Raw genomic sequence first — 16,387 nt, 5'->3', positions numbered from 1 at the left:
CATTCACAATAACGGTGGTGCCTTTCTTCCCACAATCAATATTTAGCCATCTATCCACCAAAAGCCTTAGAGAGTTAAAAGGCTTGGTGAATTCCCTTCCAACGTTCAAAGCCGACTCAAGAAGAACAAAATCGAGTTTGGTGAAATGGTTGGTGTCTTTTCTTGCAATGATGGTGTTCCCTATGACCTTGTGCCACACTCTAATGCCCGGATGGTGGACTAATAGAGCGCGACTAGCATGAAAGTCCTTAAATTTCCTTCCGGAAATCGCCTCCCAAAGAGGGTCGGGGTCATACTTGCCAACATTCTTAAAATAACTCGGTGAATCACTAAGACCCAAAGCTTTACCCATTTCCTCAAAGGAGACGCGCCTACTAACATTAGCTAGATGAAACTCGATGGTCTCCATGGTCTCAACCTTGTTAACTTTCAAAGAACTCAAAAATTCTAAGGTAAGGGAGGGGTATGTCAATTCTTTTGATTCAAACAATTTCTCCAACCCCATGGCTTTGAAGAAGGCTCTAGTTTGATCAAGGACACTCAACTTATCTAAGGTATCTTCACAAATAAACTTGGTGGATAGAAATGATTTCCTAGCAAACTTGGCAAAAGTGTCCCTATGGGATTTGGAAATGAAAATTACCTCCGGATAGTTCGAAAGTTGAGCAATTTCCGGAGTAGAGGATGTTGTTGCTTCCATGGGAGGTTGTTGTTGTTGCACTTCCAAGTTTGGGTTAGCTACCACCATAGCCAATGCTTTCTTTGCTTGAAGACTCTTTTGTCTTGATGAGAGTGCCTTTGCCTTTGGTGCCTTTTTTGCTCTTGTTGCTCCCTTAGTCCTTGCCATTGATGAATAAACCAAGAAAAGAGTGAAAAATCTTCAATTTCTAGTGCACCCAAATCGATTTAAAGATGAAAGGCTTTGCCTTTATGAATTCAAAAATCGACTCAAAGGTTGAAGATTTTGTGCTTGGTTTTGATTTTTGTTGAAAGAGGAGTGATTAATTTGTTGTTAAAAGGATGCTTTGATTTGATTTTGGTGAATGTTGTTGAGGAATCTTGTTTTTGTAATGGAGAGGATGAGGGTTTTGGAGTTATGAGTAGTGTTATGAATGAAGGAATGAAGAAATAAATGTGGGAGGGGGTTTATAAAACCCGAAAAATTTGAAATGCAGGGGCAAGACGGGCGGATTCTGCTCGGGACGCCCGGATTTGGCCTGTTCTGGATTGAGAAAAACTCGCCTAAAGACGAGCGTCTTTCAGTGAAGACGCTCGGATTTGCAAACACGGGACGGGCGTCTTTCAGAGAAGACGGGCGGATTCCTTTACAGGGATTTTTCTTGTTTTCCTCAGCCAAGAAGACGGGCGTCTTTCTTTCAGGACGGGCGGATTTTTGAAGACGGGCGGATTTGAATGCAGGACGCCCGGATTCATTGACAGTCAGAAATTTCAAAAATTCAGCTCATGTAGGACGGGCGTTTTCTACCCAATATGCCCGGATTGCCTGAAGACGGGCGGATTCTCCTGAATCCGCTCGGATTCGACCCCTTTGTACCTGGATTCAGTTCCATCCGTGTACTTTGCATATCCCTTGTCATTTTTCCATTCTTCTTCATATCTCGTGTTCTTCATTGTGGGGGCACTACTAAGGCATGGATAGCCTAGGCAATTGCCATCCCCACACTAGCTAAAGCACTACACATTAATTAAAATTATTAGTCCCTCCCTCACTTCTCTCAAACATGATAATTATCTTGATCAAAGTATAAAAATCCAAGAATGACAAAAAAATGCAATATAAGAATTGAAATGCAAGTTAGGGAGTTAGAAATATTTACAAATGGTGGTTTAGAGAGGACTCCACCAAAATCTCATTTTTGATGAGATGTCAAGGGGGCATGTTCAAGGTGTTGTTGATGTTGCTCAACACCTTGAAAAAGTAATCAAACGCTTGTTCATTATCATGATAGAGGTCTTCAATAGACCTTGGCCCTTGTTGTCGGTCTTGATCGATGGCATTACCAATGTAGGGATTAAAAATCCCTTCAAATTCGTCGTCCCAAAGACCACATACTTCATTAAGTTGATCATTGAAAATCTCTTGATTTGATGGAGACAACTTTCTCATTTCCTTTTCTTGGCCAATAAGGCCATCTTCTTCATTGCTTGACTTTGGTGAGCTTTGCAAGCTCTCTTTGTCACAATTCACTTGCTCTTTGAATGGAGCATCTTCAATTTTCTTCTTCCATTGGAGTTCCGACTTTTTCCTTTCATCCTTCCGACTATAATGATCGATCATAAAACACGGTTCATGTAAATGGGGAGCTCTCATAGTCTTGTCAAGATTAAAAGTTATACTCTCATCTCCCACTTCTAGAGTGAGCTCTCCATGTTTCACATCAATCACCGCACCCGCGGTGTGTAAGAAGGGACTTCCTAGAATGATTGGAATGTTGGAATCTTCCTCCGTATCAACAATGACAAAGTCCACCGGGATGAAAAACTTCCCAATTCGTACGGGGACATCTTCCCATATCCCTAATGGTGTCTTCGTCGATCTATCGGCCATTTGGAGTGTGATATCACTACTACATTTAGATTCTATAGCAACACTTTGCTATTGTTGCATAATGTCATATAAATGTTGCAATAGAGTTTATGCAACACTTAATCAAGTGCTACATCAGGTCTTGTTGCATTAGGTCATTGCAACGCTTAATGCAACACTTTTTAATCTGAAGCAACACTTTTGAAAAGTGTTGCATTGGTCATGTTTATGCAACGCTTTTTCAATTGCAAAGGCAACATTTTTTATCTTCTAATGCAACATTTCTTATGTAAAAAAAGCAACACTTCCTGAACTAATGCAATACTTTTCATGTTGATAAGCAACACTTATATGAAATTAATGCAACATTTTTATTTTGGAAACGCAACACTGGTTACGTCCCAAAACAACACTTATAATAAACAAATGCAACACTAATTTATTCAAAAACAACACTTAATAAAGTGCAACGACATAAGGACTTGTAAGGCACGCAACAATTGTAATTCTCTCTAATTGTGCATTCAATTGATTCAGTCTCAAAAATATATGTCAATTACATTTCAAAAAAGGATCAAAAGTAGAACTTCGATCGCAAATGTTCAATTATTTAACTAAAACAAATATAACAAATGTTTAAATAGAACAAATAATAATTCTTAACGACGACTATTTGAAAGCTACTAATTATAAGTCTTCATTCTTGTATTGTGAGCATATATATGTTGCCAACCGGACAAAAAATCAACCCGTCATCATTGTTAATACCTCAAATGCGGCCTGTAACATAAAAAATAGAACATTATTAGATTTGAAGATTCAAAGGCTCAATAGGCATAGATGATACGTCACACTTAATTATCACAAAATAATAAATAATGCATTAAAGAACAACTAATTAACAAGGACGTGCAGAAAATAGAGTACGTGATTGTACACAAGGTGTAGCCTATGTGAAACGTTTGAGTTTGATCTGCAAAGGTAGGCCTGTCCAGCCATAATAATCACACCAAAGACTCGGAGACCCTCTGTTCCCTCTGTTCTCGAGATGACTTACAGCAGCCTGGTCTTGTTGTTCCCTTGTAACACTAAATCTGCTTGCAATTTCCTGAACTACATATAATCTAAAACAATAAAGTAAATAATGAATTACACAACTACTTTCATTGATATTGTTACTCTTCCGAGAGGAGTATCCATATCTACACCATTGCTTTTGACATAATTTTATTTTATTTTACTGATTGAATGACATTGAAGCATCAAGAGTGTTATACTGAGTAAATACTTAGCAGCAGTTTGAAACATTTCAGCAGTGTTCATCATTAAATTTAGGGTTTACCACTAATAGTAAAGCTGTTCAGAAATCAAGATAACCATGCCATTGCTGTTCAACAAATTTAATAATAAACCATGTACCAAAAGGCTGTGTAACATAAAGCATCAAGACCATCCGAACACTTGAATGAATCAGTGACGGAACTAAAGGAGACTAGGAGGCAGGGGCAGCCGTCACCTAGGCTATGAAAAATTCAAAACTTTAAGCTAAAATTTCCAATCTTTTTCTAGTTTTTTTACTGTATTACACTTCTAGCTCACCAGTCACCACTTCACCTTCACCTCCTAAATTTTTCGCCTCCCCAACTAAAAATCCTGGTTCCGCTACTTTTCAAATACCCATCCTACCATAAAGCCATCTTAACCAAATCCAACCATCAATTCAAAACACACATAAAACCCATCAATCACCCTTTCATTACTATCAATAAACGCCGAGAAGATCATAGCAAATCGCAAAGCATTTCAGCCAAGAAGATCAATACTTCAAGGAAAAAAAATGAAGCTTACATATCTGTCACTGAGATCTATCGTTCTGTAAATCAGGCATGAAAGTCTTCAGAGAAAGAAAGGTCCAGGACATTGTTTAAAACTTTGTAAACTTTTTTTTCTCAGGTAAAAGATACACACTTACGATTCACTCGGTATCTATCATAGCAGTTTTCTTCGTTCTCCATATACAGATATGTAATAATACTCTAATATAAAAAGGCCTCACATGTGGGCCAAACTATCTACCCTTTAGTTAATGAAGAATACACAAGGTTATGGCTATATCACGCATGTGAAAAAGACATATACACGACTTACTCTTTCCAAACAGCTCGATAAGGTGGAAAATGAACTCGGGTCACCGTGTTTTCTTACATGGAGCTGCCATAATCACTTCATATTTTCGGTCATCTGATAGCGGCAACGTAATTTACTGATACAAGACCAGTCATTTTCTCCTTGCCCTACAAAAGAATCCCAGGTAAGCCTTAAAGTGCTTGATATGACAGCGGCTTAGAGATGTAGTCGAATGAGGACATTGATCATGTACCTGGAGAGTTTTCAGTTGAATAGCTTCCACTAACTCACTTTTTTCAAGGGGCTTATATCTTCTACACAATGTCTCCTTTTCGATCCGGAATCACAATATCTAGTTGTCTCACTATTCGTTTAGGAGAGCGCATAAATGATAAAAGTGAATAAGCGATTATGTACCTAGAGAGCACATTTCGAAGTATCCGATATAAAGGAAGTGGAACAGAAGCACACAGACAATTTGGAGACTCAAAATTCAACTAAAGTTAGCTAAGTCTGACGAATACCATTATCGCTGTCCTTGAGCCTTTTGTATTTAGGTAAATTGATACCTTGATGAGAATATCTATAGATTCCTACTTCTTCCTCGCATTGTTTTGTAAGCTGTCAACTTCCGGTGGTTCATGAATTCCTGCAAACATAAGCTCAACTCTCAGCTTTAAGAGAGCAAAACAAATTTAATACTTAATCTAAATTGCCAGCCTCCAGTATGTAGCTTAAACTTGACATTCATCAGCTGTCAGGACCCAAAACACGACGATACAGACTCAGCCTCGATGGAAAACATGGAATCCACATTCAAACAACAACAACAACATCAGAGCCTTAATCCCAAAATGATTTGGGGTCGGCTGACATGAATCATCCTTAGAACCGTCAATGGGTGAACGCACAACTCAAAATACGAATAGAAAAGGTAGAATGAAAAACAAAAAGGGAGAGCAAAAATGTAATGCAAGGTCAAGGTAAACTTAAAGGTTTTAAAATCGAATTCCGGATTTCTTTTATAAAAACTTAAAATTTAAATCGAGAGAAAATATTAAAAGGATTTTGAAAACCGAAATAGAATTAGGGATCCGGAATGACTTAAAAGTAAACAAAGTAAAAAAATATAAGAAAATTGTGTTCTTGAGTCCTCAGTCATTTTCTGTCTGGATTCATTAGATATCTAATGCTCAAGTGCTTAGCTATATAGCCACCTTAATTTCAACATTAGTGTCAAGATGATTGTGATTTACTTCACTCTTCACCAACACATACATTAACCAGTCTTTACTGTATAATGTCGTAGCTATACCATAATGATTAACGTCAACCTACCAGCAATGTGGTGCTCAATCGATGCTACTGATAACATAGTTGACAACTGTTGTGATAATTTCCACCCTGTAATTGACCCTATAGATAACACAGAAGCAAGAACTATCAAATACTACAATTAATCTTAAAGACATAAACATCATGTAGGCAGGTATCCTTAAGGATGTATGATGACATGCTGCAGGCTTGCAGCTGATGTACCTTCACCATTCCTAATCTCCTCTTTCACCACCATCATTTTCGCTTTCCCTCTTTGTTCTAAACTCCATTAGCGCGTAACAATACCCTCAATCCAAACCACCCTATATATACTCCTATAGTTAAACAAGAAATAGGTAAATTTTTGTTGGTCTCACAGAACTTACTATCCTCAAACTTCATGAAACTTTTCAAACTAAAACATCCAGAGACCATCCGAACACTTGAATGAATCAGTGACGGAACTAAAGGAGACTAGGAGGCAGGGGCAGCCGTCACCTAGGCTATGAAAAATTCAAAACTTTAAGCTAAAATTTCCAATCTTTTTCTGGTTTTTTTACTGTATTACACTTCTAGCTCACCAGTCACCACTTCACCTTCACCTCCTAAATTTTTCGCCTCCCCAACTAAAAATCCTGGTTCCGCTACTTTTCAAATACCCATCCTACCATAAAGCCATCTTAACCAAATCCAACCATCAATTCAAAACACACATAAAACCCATCAATCACCCTTTCATTACTATCAATAAACACACATTAACTAATGATATCATACAAAATAGCCTAAATTGTCCATATTTGCCACCAGCTCTAAGCTTCCTTAACCGATCGCTGATTCTCGTTTCCTAGAGCCCAATAATTGCATCATATATACGGAGTACTGAGAAGAGTAAATGGAATACGATTATATTCAATACAAGAGATGTGAAACAAGAAACAAACCTCAGTTCTATCCATTTTCATCAATTTTCCTCTTTAGTGTAAAAATCCCAAATTTCCTCAATATAGAAAAACCAACCTGCAAATTTCAAAGAACAAGCAAGTTAATCGATTAATATGTTGAATTCGAACCCTAACAGAATAATCCCCAAAATTAGAGTAAGGTGAGCAAACCCTAAAATTTCGAACGGACCAAGAGGCGAGAAGGTAATGTGCACAGTGGCGATGCGATCGACGACATAAAGCGGTTGGCGGCAGTAATCCACAGTCAACGAAAGACATGTGAGGCCGTGAGGGCGGTTATTGAGAGATGACGGATTTGGGTTTTTCAGTAAAGAAATGGGGGCAGAGAACAATACGGAGTAATAGGATTGTAAAAATATCTAGCAAATGTCACATGGGTTTTATTATTTTTGGATTTTGCTTTTTAAATTTTTTTTTTTTATTTGTACAAAATACATGTAAAGAACGGTTAATATAGAAGGCGTTCTCCATTCTTCTTTTTACATAACACATATCTAAGAAAAGTGTTCTCTTTAATTCTAGAGAACGGTTATATAACTTGACCGTTCTCTATTATGCGTTACTTATTCCTTTTTTTGTAGTAGTGCGGGTTTCGACAGAATCCAATCAAAGTTGAGATTGAGTGAAGAAGAGACGGTGGAATTGAACGAATGAATGAGAAAGGAAAACAGATCAACGGTGGAATGAATAAAGAAGCGCGCCCTTGTCAGATTGAATGAATTAATAATGAATGAATTGAGGCGGTGATGGATTACTGTAACATTGACATTGAATGAATGTGTGAGTTGGCGCCGCAAAATGTGGTTTTTTAATTTTTCATTTTCATTTCACAATAGTTAAGCGGTAAAACCAAAAAGTTAAAAAATTTTAGGGTATATATTACTTATGTGACAAAAGTGTTGCTCAAGTGTTGCTACAAAATGCAACATTTGTATAAGACCGTTGCATTTACGGTAATACATTGCAACACTTATCTCAAAGTGATGCCTTATATAAGTAAAAGCAACATTTTTAATTAAAGCGTTGCTTAATTAACTAAAAATTGCAACACAAACCGTAAGTGTTGCATACAAAATGTTGCATTACGTCTATTTTTGTAGTAGTGTATTGGTGCATTTAAGCTCTCCCATCCCCAACCTTTTACTCACCGAGTATGGCATAATAGTCACACTAGCCCCTAGATCACATAAGGCTTTGTTGATCGTGGTGTCGCCAATGGTACACGGTATTGAGAAGCTTCCCGGATCCTTTAGTTTTGGAGGTGAACTCCCTTGAAGTATTGCACTACTCACCTTAGTGAAGGCGATAGTCTCAAGCTTCCGGATCGACTTCTTCTTTGTGAGGATGTCTTTCATGTATTTCACATAGGCCGACATGTGATTGATTAATTCCGTGAAAGGAATTGAGACTTCCAAATTCTTCACAATTTCCATAAACTTTCCAAGTTGGTCATCAAACTTAGGCTTGGATTGACGACTTGGAAAAGGAAGTCTAATCACAATGGGGTCCTTCTCCTTGGCATTGTCTTCATTTTTCTTTGAAATTTCTTCTTTTGATGATTCTCCATCTTTGGAGTTTTGCACAATTTCTTCCTTATCACTAGCTTCCACAACTTCATCCTCAACTTGCTTCTTCGGTGCTTCATACCTTGTACCACTTCTCAAGTGAATGGCACTAACCGTTTCATGTCTTGGGGGATTACTTTGAGGTGGTAATTGCCCCTTTTGTCTTTGTGAGCTTGAAGATGCTAGTTGAGTCAATTGGGTTTCCAACATCTTGGTGTGAGCTAGAATGTTGTTGATGGTGGTTTCCTTTGCTTGACTATCTTTTTGCATTTGAGTGAAAAACTCTTGTTGATTCTTTTGCATTTGGAGGACCGCTTTTTGAACATCAAAACCTTGGTCATTTGGTTGATTGTATGGATTTTGATTTTGGTAACCTTGGTTTTGGTTGTAAAAGGGTCTTTGATTTTGGTTTCTCATGGGAGGTGGGGTGTATGTTGTTTGAGGGTTTTGAACATTTTGGCTTTTGTATGAGAGATTTGGATGGAATTTGGTGTTATCATTGTAATACTTAGAATAAGGGGTACCACTCTTGTATGCTTGGAAAGCATTCACTTGTTCATTTGTTCCCCTACATTCACTTTGGTCAGGTCCTAAAGTTCCAAAATTCTCACATATCCCACTTGGGATCGATGAGGATGCCGTCATGGCATTAACATGATGCTTTGGTGATTTTGAGGTTTCTTCAAGTCTAGCCATAGCTTTTTCAAACTTCAAATTGATTGTGTCAATGTGAGCACTAAGTTGAGCACCCAATTGAGTAACGGAGTCCACTTCATGCCTTCCTCCTCTAGTAGCCTTGCGAGGTCTACTATATTGTGAGTTATGGACCGCCATTTCCTCAATCTTGTTCCATGTTTGATTGTCATCAACTTCGGTGAACATTCCGTTTGATCCCATGTTGAGAATGTTCCTTGAATCTTCATATAGACCGTTCCAAAATTGTTGTACCAAGAACCACTCGCTAAGTCCATGGTGAGGACATGAGCGACAAATTCCCTTGAACCGCTCCCAAGCTTCATACAAAGATTCTTCATCCCTTTTCTTAAAACCCGTAATTTGAGCTCTTAGCATGTTAGTCTTTTCCGGTGGGTAGAATTTTTTGTAGAAAGCTAGAGCCAACTTCTTCCAAGAATCAATTCCGAGAGTGGCTTTATCAAGGCCTTTCAACGATTGTTTCGTGGTGCCAATTAGAGAAAAAGGAAATAAGACCCATCGAATTTGGTCTTGAGTTACACCGGTTTGAGAAATCGCATCACAATAGTCACAAAAGGTTTCCATATGAGAATGAGGGTCTTCACTAGGCATCCCCCCAAATTGGCTCCTTTCGACTAATTGGATAAAGGTGGATTTGGCAATAAAATTTCCGGTCAAATTTTGTGGTGTGGGAGTACCATTGGGTAGGTTCTCCTCGGTGGGTACGGAATGTGATGAAAACTTAGGCATTGTGGGTTGATTTTGTGTGGTATTTTGTGTTGGGTTCTCCTCACCTTCTCTTGCAAAAGGGTTGATGAACTCAATAGTTGGTTGAATATCCACAACCTCACTAATACCTCTCAAATTCCTCCTAGCAAATCTTCTATTGTTTGTCAAAGTTCTTTCAATTTCACGATCAAAAGGTAATAAATCACCTTGTGACCTTCTAGACATGCAAAATATCAAACAACTCGAAAAAAATTAGAACAAACCTTGAGGAGTTTTACTTCCCCAAGGCAAAGAAAGACAAAACTAATAACAATATAAGAAAATCTAAATCAAGTTAACACCGTCCCCGGCAACGGCGCCATTTTGATAGGACAAAGAGTTGGTCGTCACACATCCAATCAAACACAATTTATAACTTCACAAACAACTCTACAATTAGTAAAGAGTCAAGTAAAGGTCGGATCCCAAGGGACGGGAATTGAGATGAGATTTCTATTGAAACTAGTGGTGTCTTAGGGGTGTCACAATTTGGGTTGATGTAAAAGGTCACTAACTAAATAACAATGAAAATAAATAAGCTAGATGAAATGAAAGGGTTGTAAACAATTGATAAAAAGCACTAGGGTATCATGGGTTCATAGGGGAATCATGGGAATTGATCATACAAACATGTTCTCAAATTATAAGCAAGCAATTATTGTTGTGATGGATTGAGTTGGGTTATATCTTACAATCCTAGGAAAGTTTGGGTCCCGGAGCCGAATCGATTAGATTGTACAACACCTACAAGTCGACTTACTCTTTTCTACTCAACAACATGCATGGTCTAATGAGACTCGAGTTGGTTTATGTCTTACAAGTCTCATTGAAAAGATAGGTGATGGGTAAAAAATGCAAGGATTCATAGGCTTACATTTCATCAAACATAACATGTGCATGAGTTGAGATCAAAACAAGCAAGCAAATAAACCATGAAAGCATATTGATTTAAGCATGAATCATTCCCCATGTTGGTTTCCCCTAATTACCCATTAACCCTAGCTAGGTCACTACTCACTCATTATCATGTTGATCATGCTAGCAAGGTTGTCAATCATACCAACAAAATGAAACATGATGAACAAATGAAAGTAATTAACAATAATTAAAAAGGGATTAAGAGAATTATACCTACTAATGAGTCCAATAATAAAGCAAAGAATAAAAGAAGTACTTGATGCTTGATTGAGAGGTTGTCAATCTCCCAATAATAACCCAAATAATCTTCAATTACCCAAAATAAAGGATGAACAAAAGAGAGATTAAGGAAATAAAACTTGTATTAAAACTTGATTAATTGTTGATTACAATACTAAAGAGAGATTTGATTGATATTAACTACTCTAATAATTGATAAGAAGAACATGCTCTTCTAATTAGACTAATGAGGTATTTATAGTGGAAATTAGGTGGATGCATTAGGGTTAACTAAGGGCTAAACTAGTAATTACACTTTTTAGATTGAGCAGGGAGACGCCGGTATTTTTCGAAGGAAGGGCTTCTTTCTTTGAAGCTTGAAGAAACGGATTTGTCTTTGGTTTTGGAATCCGTGCGTCTTAGGCACGGGACGGGCGGATTCAGGAGTTTCTGCCCGGGCGTCTTCAAGGGAATCCGGGCGTCTTCTGGGCTTGCTGCCCGGGCGTCTTTGAAGGAAGACGCACGGATTGTGTTGTGGAGGACGGGCGTCTTCCAGTCAATCCGCACGGGTTGCTGGACAACTTCATTTCTTTCTTCTTTTCTTCCTTTCCTTCATAAAATCCTTGGGGATTTCCTTGGGGATGCAAGGATCCTTCCTCAACATTGCTCAACTATTATAGTATGTACAAAGGCCTTCTAATCTTGTCTCTCCTTGATGCTTGGTCATTGAATTCAATCAATTTAGTCTCGTTTTGCCATGAAAATGCAAGATTCGCACTCCTTTCCTACCAAGGGATCAAAATCTCAAAGAATATGCAAAACAAAGAACTAAAGACAATAAATGACCCAAATTTGCACTAAAAAGCATGGGAACAAGGCTAATTCGGGGGCTAAATATGCGCTAATTATGGTCACATCAGACGTATAAAGTCCTAATTCAACGGTAATTGAATAGTGCGCGCAAATGTGTATCTGTTTCATATGGATATACTTTTATGATCATATACTAGCATTTGTAGAATCGATATTCTTCATATATTACACTGTAGGTGTAAGTTAATTTGATAAAACTTCTTTTGTTTTACCAACTTTTCACTTACTTTATCCCTTTAAAGTGGTAAAAAATTATATCCAAGATAGATTACAATCATTTACATAACCACCTTAAAATGCGATTTCTCATATCATATACTGATGAGAGTCATTAGTGATTTAGTGGGCAATATCTGAAGATTTTATAAGATATCTGAGGACTATGTAGTGTATAATGCAATTGACTATCAATTTGCTGAATAAAAAGCCTAATTAAGAAGATCAAATTGTTCACATAATAATAAAAATCAAACTGTGAATTTTAATAGCACAAGTATTCGTATTTGTGTTATGTGGCTTTTCAAGCCACTGGAGATAATATAAATTCTTAAGTATTGAACTTACAAGGTCTTTTTAACCTTAAGTACTGTTGTGCAACTTCATTGTTTAGATCTTCTAATATCAATTTTACCCAATTATACATCAAAATTCTTCCAGTAATACTTTTAAGCACTTGACGTTGATCATTTCATGTCAACTTTTGATAGTAGTTTGCAATTCAATACAATTCTCCACTATTGTAGTTAGATATGCCTTAATATATATGTGCACTTACTTGCCAAACTTAAGATGCTAACTTATGGTTAGCTATTATATCATATGTGCTCAAATTAATTTATCTTGATCAAATATATGATTTTATGTAGCCATATTGATAAGACACCTTTAGCGTCTCATGTAAATTGGCAAGATTGATCATATAGTAACATCCTTTTGGGAAATAAGACGATATTATTCCTTTGAGTAACCATTGTCATCTTAATGGTTTTAACAAATACTCCATGTGGACGAATAATTTAAGACTTACAGAACTTTAGTATTTGGTCTCTCATTGGGTTGATGGAGAAAATACGGGTAAGAGTGTAAGATTAACCCATAGATAAATTAGTCTCCATTTAAATTTATAGGAGAATGACTCATGATATTGTGATATGAGATAGATTATCACTAAATTGATAGAAGATCATCTGAAATTATGATGATACTAGACTGTTGATGTTGGAGTTAGGGTCCTCCACAATAGTGCGTTAACATAATAAATCTCATTAATGGAATATCGTCAGATATTTAATTATTTGATCCTTGTCAGTTGATTAACGTAAATCGATAACGGTTGGCTGACTAGAGTTTGACGTTATTGTCGTGAGACGGCGGTGATCAACTGACCCCTTTCGGTCACACCTATAGGAATGAACCCCGATAAACAACTAATTAATTGTATGAGATACAATTTATTTAGTCCCTTGATTTGTAGACTAAAAGGTTAGTCAATTATTTTAAGAGAGAATTCGAGTTGCGAACTCGAGGAATGACAATTATTATTTAATTATGTGATAATTGAATAATAAATTTTAGGAGACGGGTTTTAGTTAATTAACTGTTAATTTACTAAAATTGTAGTAATTGATTAATGTGATTAATATTAGTACGTAAATAATATGTGTAGTGGTACACATATATTTACGGAGTGAATTGGACGAATTAATTATGGAAGTATTTAAACATGAAACGATGTTTAAAATAAAATTACACGTATTTGTGCGACAAATATAAGAACCAAAATGGACCCGTAAATGGGTCATTTGGACCGTGTAAATGGTAGTGTAATTATGCATAAAACATCATGATTGCACTTTTGTTTTTACACTTTCCTATTCTACTTTTGTTCTATTTTATGCTCAACTCAATTGGACATAAAATAGAGGAAAGACACTCCCTCACTCCACCTCCTACCACCCGTCCAACTCCCTCCTTTACTACCCCATCAATTGTTTATTTTTCTTACTTGCTCACTTGAACCATTTTTGCATGTGAAGAAAAATAGTTGATTCATCTCTCTAAAATAATTATTCTTCTTTACTAAGTTTGTTAGTAAATAAATTTTATTACTATGACTTGTTAGTAATATTACAAATGATATCAAGGGTATAATAATAATAAGTTCTAGTTAAATACTTGTTATTATTTTTGGGTAAATTCTTGGGTGCAACAAGAAGGAGATCTTCTCTTTGAAGATTTGTAAGGAGGATCATCCATTTGGTATAAGCTCAAGAACAAGCTAGTAAGGTGAGCTAGTTTATGCCCTTTTTATCACAAAATCAATGTAAGGAAATTGATTTTCCTTATACTTTCATTTTTATGCTTTCATATTAGCATGCATGTTACATAGATCACCTAAATGACAAATTATGAGATAATTTATTTTTTATTAGAGAGTCTAATATGGATCTATGATCTTACAGTTGAATAGATAGAAGAGCGTCTTAAATTATGATGACAAAAGACTGTCTTATATTAAATAGAACATTAAATAGATATGAGATTAACTCGCATTAAATTGATAGGATCGTTTCATATTATAAAGACCTTAGACTTTCTCAGATTAAATAGATAGGAGACCGTCTGTGGACACGGGCCCATGGGGGTGCTTGGGAAATAAGCGTTTACATTTCTGGAGTCGCCACCAATTTATTGTGGAAAATTAGAAACCGTTCGAATACTTCGCGTCATGTCAAGACACAAAGTAATGACATAGACACTAAGAACTCGTTACCTTAGCATTCTATATCTAGAATGACTCTCGTGGATGCCAATGAACACGGATGTTCACAGAGATCTGGAGTAAGGGGTGAGGGTACGTATTAGGAAGCTCTTTTGATCGAACACCTAATCCCGCCCGCCTCAATAGCGGCCTCTACTAATGATTAGGGAATTCGTTCATACTCGATATGCTGTCGATTATATGCATGCAATGCAACAAACAATAGATTAATCCTAACATGTGAGATTAAACTATGTCGGTTGACAAATAATTTAGCACTCATTAATGTCGAAGTAGGATTTAGATTAATTACATGTGAGAACAAAGTAAATAAATCATACAATGCAATAGTTAAATAAATACAATTATTAAAATTACAATAATTACAACGGATTAATTGATTTACGTCAAAAAAACACATTTAAGACGGACAATTTGAGAAAAAGAGAAAAAATAAATTAGGTTAGAAAAACGGACAGATTAGGAGGTGATTTTACGAGTAATAGCCGATTAATACGTAAACTAACGAATTAGGTCAAAGCAATAACGGAAGTTCAGAGACAGAACTCAACTCGGAACAGGCGCAGCTGTGCCTCTTGGAAGAGGCGCAGTGGTTACTGCGTCTGTTCCTGAGGTGAGTTCTGGCTGTGAAGCCGGGACTGCAAATTGTTAATGTTCGTTAGTGATTTTAATGGTTGATTATCGATAATTGACTCGGATGAAAGTGTTTTAACAGATTATTTACATGTGAAATTGTCATAAAAGTAATAAAACGCTTGTTAAAACGGATTAAGACTATTAATTACGAGTCATAAACAAGTTAAAGTTAATTAAAACGAATTAGGTTAAGTTGAAGATGGAAACGATGTGAAAGGCGTGATAAATAGATGAAAACATATACAAAAGGTCGAATCTCAGAAACTTGATATGGATAAATCGAGTCTCTAAAATCGGGTTTTGATTTAATGACGAAAATCCGCAAATATGGATTATTAGGGATTTAAGTCGGACTAAAAGGTGATTATTTATTATGAATATGTATTTAAATTGTTATACGAATGAAATAAGAGGAAAATAAGAAACGACGAAACAAAAGAGACGAATTAACAGAGAATAAAGGAAGAAGAAGAAAGGCAGGAACTGCGACAGCCTCATAAAGAGGCGCAGCAGATGCTGCGACTCTTCGAAGAGGCGCAACAGTTATTGTGTTTCTTCTCGACGCCTGTCTTCCGTTAATCCGTAAAATAGTTTAACAAAAGGGTTTTAGAAATCGTTCTTTGAACATACTTTTGACGTAAATCTTACAATAATTAGTACAAAAAATAAAATACAACAATAAAATATGGGATTTACACCCTCAGACTTACATGTTTGACGAAACGAGATTAACTAAGTTAACGTTTAGTGATTGCTCGACTCGAATGTATGATGAAAGTGCCCTCGTGAGAGGATTTAAATTAAATTGATTGATTAATTTAGTGGAGTTGGTCAAATTGGTCGGTCATGCAACGAGACTGGTCCTCAGAAGGATCCGAGCTTACGTGGTCGATTGATCAAGCACGTAGGCGTCAATAAGCTTAGAGCACGGTCTTAGAATGCAAAGGGAGAAGAGAAGGGCGGACACTCGCGTGAG

The 16,387-nt window shown here is 36.6% G+C and overlaps 1 long non-coding RNA gene and 1 other non-coding gene across 5 annotated transcripts; one reads left to right on the top strand and one right to left on the bottom strand.

Annotated features, from left to right (window-relative positions):
• Positions 1 to 2,874: 2,874 nt before the first annotated feature.
• On the bottom strand, positions 2,875 to 7,122 carry LOC141642837 (uncharacterized). 4 transcript variants are annotated; one of them, XR_012543471.1, is made up of 6 exons: positions 7,108 to 7,122; positions 6,937 to 7,012; positions 6,014 to 6,091; positions 4,929 to 5,324; positions 3,476 to 4,842; positions 2,875 to 3,328 (listed from the first exon to the last, which is right to left on the bottom strand). It is a non-coding gene; the product is annotated as an uncharacterized LOC141642837 (long non-coding RNA). The 4 variants fall into 4 exon arrangements; XR_012543472.1 differs by having other exon boundaries at positions 2,882 to 3,328; positions 4,697 to 4,842; XR_012543469.1 differs by having other exon boundaries at positions 2,876 to 4,842.
• A 2,364-nt stretch (positions 7,123 to 9,486) lies between these two features.
• On the top strand, positions 9,487 to 9,593 carry LOC141644561 (small nucleolar RNA R71). Its single transcript, XR_012544174.1, has one exon. It is a non-coding gene; the product is annotated as a small nucleolar RNA R71 (small nucleolar RNA).
• Positions 9,594 to 16,387: the final 6,794 nt, after the last annotated feature.

Source organism: Silene latifolia, chromosome 2, assembly GCF_048544455.1.
Source record: "Silene latifolia isolate original U9 population chromosome 2, ASM4854445v1, whole genome shotgun sequence".
Lineage (NCBI taxonomy): Eukaryota > Viridiplantae > Streptophyta > Magnoliopsida > Caryophyllales > Caryophyllaceae > Silene > Silene latifolia.
The sequence above is the reverse complement of the archived record's forward strand: the minus strand, read 5'-3'. Positions and strand labels throughout refer to the sequence as shown.